Source organism: Panthera pardus, unplaced genomic scaffold (genome assembly GCF_024362965.1).
Source record: "Panthera pardus isolate Hobbes unplaced genomic scaffold, ASM2436296v1 HiC_scaffold_10, whole genome shotgun sequence".
In the NCBI taxonomy this organism is placed as follows: Eukaryota; Metazoa; Chordata; class Mammalia; order Carnivora; family Felidae; genus Panthera; species Panthera pardus.
The window spans coordinates 66,451,383-66,457,382 of record NW_026526655.1 but is presented as its reverse complement, the minus strand read 5'-3'; positions in this window follow the sequence as shown (position 1 = coordinate 66,457,382).

The window sequence follows — 6,000 nt, the reverse complement described above, 5'->3', positions numbered from 1 at the left end:
TCAGGAGATTCTTATAGGATACCCACGGGTTGTAAAGTGCTTCCCTTTTTGAGAATCGCTAATCTTCTCAAAGGTTATAAACCTCTTCCCCCTTTGAGAATAACTGATCTTTGGAATGAAGATAAGGAATTTATATATTTTCTCCATTCCAGGTTAACAAGCTTCTAGAACATGGTCTGTATATGTTGGATTCAGCAAGGGCATTCACTAACCCACATTTGGTAGGGCTTGCACTTTTATTTTTTCTTGTAGCAATGAAAGATTTATGCCTATCCATCACTTTGTTGTGATCGCCACCAGAAGAAAGTTGTCTGGGGTTAAGGGTATAGACAGGCCATGGGATAGATGAAGTTTCACTTTGGCTTATCTGCTCAGCCATTCTAACCAACACTAAGAAACCATAGATCAAAGTCACATGTTTACAGTAATATTAATGGCAACCTCACGTCTAAGTAAATTATCTGGTCCTTTCACTCAGATGTTTGGATCTTAGGAAGATGAAGGAAGAGGTCAGGCAAGTCTTGGCTGTGACAACATTCACTAGCACCTGAAACAATTAGCTTTAGTAGCCACATACGTCTTTAAGTGCTTTGTAACTATTTGTCTATCCCAATGATTGAAAACAACTGTATAAAAAAGTGATCTCCTTATAGATGGGCATTGCATCACCAGCGGTTTCTGTAGTGGGCACCATCTCCCTCTTCAAGATCAAAGCATTCCTTCCCCCAGCTGCCAGGTTGTGACTGCAGATGGTTCACAGCTAAGCCCCTTTTTTTAGGAATTATCCTTGGCCCAAGATTATATCCCCTACTGGAGTGAGGGAAGGACAGCCTGCACACAATGCAGGGCCAAGAGGTGGGTGGAGGAAGTGAGGAACTGGCCTTGGTGCTCAATTTAAAGGGGGGCCCAAAACTCAGTAACCAAGATAAATAATATTTCAATTCACTAGTTTTTTAAAAATAAAAAATGTAGGGACGCCTGGGTGGCTCAGTCGGTTGGGTGTCCGACTTTGGCTCAGGCTCACGGTTTGTGAGTTTGAGCCTCGCGTCGGGCTCTGTGCTGACAGGTCAGAGACTGGAGCCTGCTTCAGATTCTGTGTCCCCCCTCTCCCTCCGCCCCTCCCCCGCTTGTACTCTGTCTCTGTCTCTCTCTCTCTCTCAAAAATAAATAAATGTAAAATAAAATAAAAAGTGTAAAGAATCCATGATGATCAAATATCACAATTGTAAATAAAGACAGCATCAATAATAACCAATTTTTCTTTTTTGCCTGAGGCTTCAATATGGCTCCACACAGCACTCTTACTGATCCTATCTTAATTTATTATGTTCAATATTTTGTTCATTGTGGATGTTGTATTAATTTAGATTTTGTTAAAATAGTGCATCAAAATATTTTTCATGGTAACTGAGGGTTTTGGCATCCCTAAATTTTGTCCTTGAGTGGAGTGCTTCCCTTACCTCACCCAAGTCCCAACTCTGGAAGGTAGTACTATTGCTTGGCTCATTTGCCCTTCAGGGGAACAATGTTGAAAGGCCATCCCAACAACAGAGTACCTGCAGGATTGGTTGTGACTTCCTTTCTTGTGACTTCATCACATCCCAGTCCTGTTTCCTACACTCCCTTTTAGTTTTATTCCCAAGAACACCAGCAGGCAAGTCTCTGTCTCTGTGTGCTTCCCCTAAGACATCCCCATAGAAGAGGTGAAAAATGAAACTCAGAGAAACTGTGGGACTTGCCCAGGTTCTCAGCATTCCTAAGTGGTAGAGGTGAGAACCCAGGTAGGTCTAACTTGAAGCCAGTGTTCTTCTTTGTAACACCGGAATTTGGGTTGATAGTCAAATAATCCAAAGGTTATACCCAGATATCAATAATCCCCATGCATGTACCTAATAGTACACTGGAAATCAGGTTCTCTGGTTTCCAGGAGGTAAGCCTCTGATTATGTTAGACCCTACAGCAGACAGAATAATGTCCACCCCGCCTCCCCAACAAAGATATCTACATCCTAATGCCCAGGACCTATGAATATGTTAACTGACATTAAAAAATGGATTTTTCAGATGTGATTAAGTTAAGGACCTTGAGATGGGAAAATTATATACACTGCTTTTCCAGGTGGGCACAATATAATCACAAGGGTCCTTTTTAGGGAAAGAGGGAGATGCGATGATGGAAGCAGAGGTCAGAGGGGTGTCACCATGAGCCAAAGAATGCAAGCATCCTCTAGAATCTGGAAAAGTCAAGGAATAGATTCTCCCCGAGAGCCTCCAAAAGAAACAGTCCTACTGCCACCTTGATTTTAGCTCCATAAGCTCCATTTGGACTTCGGACCTCCAGAAGTATAAGAAAATAAGTTTGTGTTATTTGAAGCCACTCAGTTTGTGGTAATTTGTTACAGCAGCAACAGGAAAGCAATACAGAATCCAAAGGCAGCATCTTTGCCCTGATATCATGGCACCATTCACATCACTCAGAATTAGAATGAATCCCTAACGAAAATCAGACAGAATCAGCAGAGGAATTTAACGATGACTTCTCAGTTGTGTTATATTAAAAAAAAAAAAATCTCTTTTAAATAACTTGGATATGTGGAAGGATTGATGATCTTGTTCTGGCTCCAGATGGTCATGTTCTCCTAATGACAGATGGAAGTCCAGAACAGGCAGGCTCATCTATGTGGAAGGAGGAGAGAAATGATCAAGGCCAGCAAGATCCAAGAACTCTTTAAAGCATGTTTTTTACTTTCCAGATTCTTCACTAATTCTCTTTAAATTGTAAACATTGTATTACTAATATTTTATAATGGGACAAACTACTCTGTTTTTCTTCTCTTTCCTTGACGCACTTGAAGAATTTAGAGTTTAAGCTTCTCTGGCACTTACGCAAAAATAGACATTCTGGTTGTTATTCTTGTTGTTGATTAGATTTTGGGTCTGATGTGCCATCAATTTCCTCATAAAAAGGCTGAGTAATGACGAAGTTTGTTTTTAAAGGTTGGTTATAAGAAAGAGGACAAAATACTTTGGCTAGAAGCCAAAACAAGAGAATTGGGGACATCAAGAAAATATCTTGAACAGAAAGAGAACACAGTAGCAGGGCTTCACTCCAGGCAAGAATGGAGTTCTATCTTTTGGACATACAAGAAGAAGAGAAAGTACCGGGTGTATGTGAATTAGAGGTGGGACAGGGAGGAAAAGGGGCAAGGGGAGGTGATTATACCTAAGCAGATGGGACCTCAAGCAACCTTGCAAAAATACTCTTACCTCCACTGTGTGCCAGCAGGATGTAGTTCCATGGCCAGTCACCTCCTCGGAGCGGAGTCATCATTGGGAAGTGGTAGCTTTTATCCAAACAAGCATCTCCTACCTCTGCAGCCTCAGTTATCTGTACTTGCCTTCTGCTTCTCCTGAAGATGTCCCTTCATCAGCTAGCATCTTGTTTGAGGCCTCTCTGAAGAAATGATGCTTATCGATGTCCTTAAATTTTTCTTGGTTTCTGCCTGACTTACTCTTACCCCACACTGCCTCAAGCATAATGTGAGCCCAAGAAAAGTGGGGTGGAGTCCTGGAAACTTAATGGAATGGCATAAACAAACAAACAAACAAACAAACAAAAACTAAGCTAAATAGAACCAGTTTAATTTCTCCCCTACCGGTATCTGTCTTTTCGCATGAGCTGGGATAATGTTTAATGGCTTCTTTTTACATGATAATAAAATTCCCTGTAAATACACGGGCTATCCTGCGCAGAAGGAATATCCAGGTCAAAGGTCTTATTATAGATCAACATATTCTTTAAAATAGCTTAGTAACCAATATGGAGGAGCACTGGTCATTTCGGCTGATTTGGAAAAGCATAGGCCTGGGCAGTTATGAAGTCACTGAGACTCTCAGCAATACAGGCCCCTCTGAACTCCTAGTTAACACTGAACAGGTGTAGAACTCGGTACATCCTAGGTGGGGCTTTTTGGACATCTGGTAGAAAGAAAACAAATGGAGGAATTATGATTTGGAACAATTTACTGTGTTAAAAATTACTTTATCAATGAAAGTTGAGTAATTTTTCCCATTATTTAACTGAAGTTTGTGCTCTTTTATGTAGTTGGTCAGCTATGCTTGTGCCTCAGTGTCTTTAAAAAAAGTATATTGCATTAAATACTTTGGAGGGAGATGTGCAAAAAGATCAGAGGACATGCTTGTAGTGGAGCCTTTGGGCTGTCTGCTTAGAACTTTCTGAACCCTAGAGGAGACTTGGGTAGTCTGCTTCACTGGGTGGCCTCCCTTGTGGCCAGAGTGGGAGAGAAGTGGGACCAAGGGCTGCACATCAGTATTTGCCTGTGGTTAAAACTGTAACATGGGAGCAGTGAAATGTCCATGAGAAGTGAAGAGTGTTTCTGCCCTGTTTGAGGATTCTCCTCTTGCTTGGAAGTTGTCTTCAGTGAGCATTTGTTGAATGACTTGAATTAGTGAATGGATGTATGGAAGAATGAATACAGCCATGCAGAAAACAGCAGAGGAAAAGGGTAGAGTCCTGCCCACATTCCAGTCCCTGGTTCTAGTTCCTTCCTGCCTCTTAGCTCCAGTGTTGACTTTAGTAGCACAAGCCATTCTATGTTGGGTTCTGTTACTGGAGATTGTAATCACTAATAAGGGGAGTTTGGAGTCTACTTTGAGACTTATGTGAAAAAAAAAAACAACCATAGGACTTATTCTCTTTGTATATATGTATATTTATATGAGCGTAGGTGCATGCATGTGTATGTATATATAGTATCATGTACATATATATACTCCAAATCAATAAGTGTTCCTGAGCTCTCTTCCTTACATCTAAAATGAAAGGATTAAACTAAATGATCTGAATTTTTAAGAGGTTATGCTTTCCAGGAATTGTGTCAATGATTTGTATACAAGGTATAATGTTGCCCAAGTGCCCAGGATAGGCCCTCTGGAAATTCTTATACTTTCCATGTTGTGTCATTGCTGAAAACAATTGGGAAGCTCTTTTGGAAGTGCATTCAGAGGTGGTCACACATTATTTTAACTCCCTCCATGGAGGCAGATCTCCAGTCTGATAAAATGGTGACTGAGAGTGCTGGTAACACCAGTTTGGGCAGAAGGCAAATTTTGGCTGTAAAATAGCAGTGACAATTTTCCCATGAACTGGCCCCAGAGGCAGACTCCAGGGAGTGCCATGGCCCTAAGGATGGAATATTGACACATCATGTTTGGTGAAAATGACACACCAAATTGAAATGTCTGGATGGGAGATAACTTGTAGGAGTCACCCACACTTGGTTGCCCTCTTTTTGGATGGATAGTTCTTTAGTATCTCTCTCACATCAAGCATAAGGCTGGGCCTATACCAGGTTTTCAATAAGCACTGGGTGATTGACTAAGCCAAATTCATAATGACAGCTATCGTTGTTTGAACTTTTACTAGTGCCAGGTGCTTTACATATGCATATATTTTCTTTTCTTTATTTTCTTCTTCTTCTTCTTCTTCTTCTTCTTCTTCTTCTTCTTCTTCTTCTTCTTCTTCAAGTAGGCTCTACATCCAGTGTGGTGCTCAACTCAGGGCTTGAACTCACAACCCTGAGATTGGGACCTGAGCTGAGATCAAGAGTCGGACATTTAACCGACTAAGGCACCCAAGTGCCCCTTCATGTATTTTCTCATTTCACACTGTCAACCATCTTCTTCTTAGTCTCATTTCAAATGTTAGGAAAGAGAGACTTCAAGAATTCAAGAAACGCGTCCCTAAATTCCACGGCTAACAAGTGGCAGCACGAATGCGGTGAAGCCAGGTTGTCTGACCCCAGGCCCACTGTGCTCTCCTACCTCCCTCTTCTCGGCCATAATTGGAGGCAATTGAGAATGGCACAGGCACAAAGACTGTCCATTAAATAATATTGATCAGAACCAGAATGTTCTCCTGAATAGCATTTCTGCCTAGAAAATAAAGTTAGGGGTCGTAAATGGTTCAAAACGTTGTGTA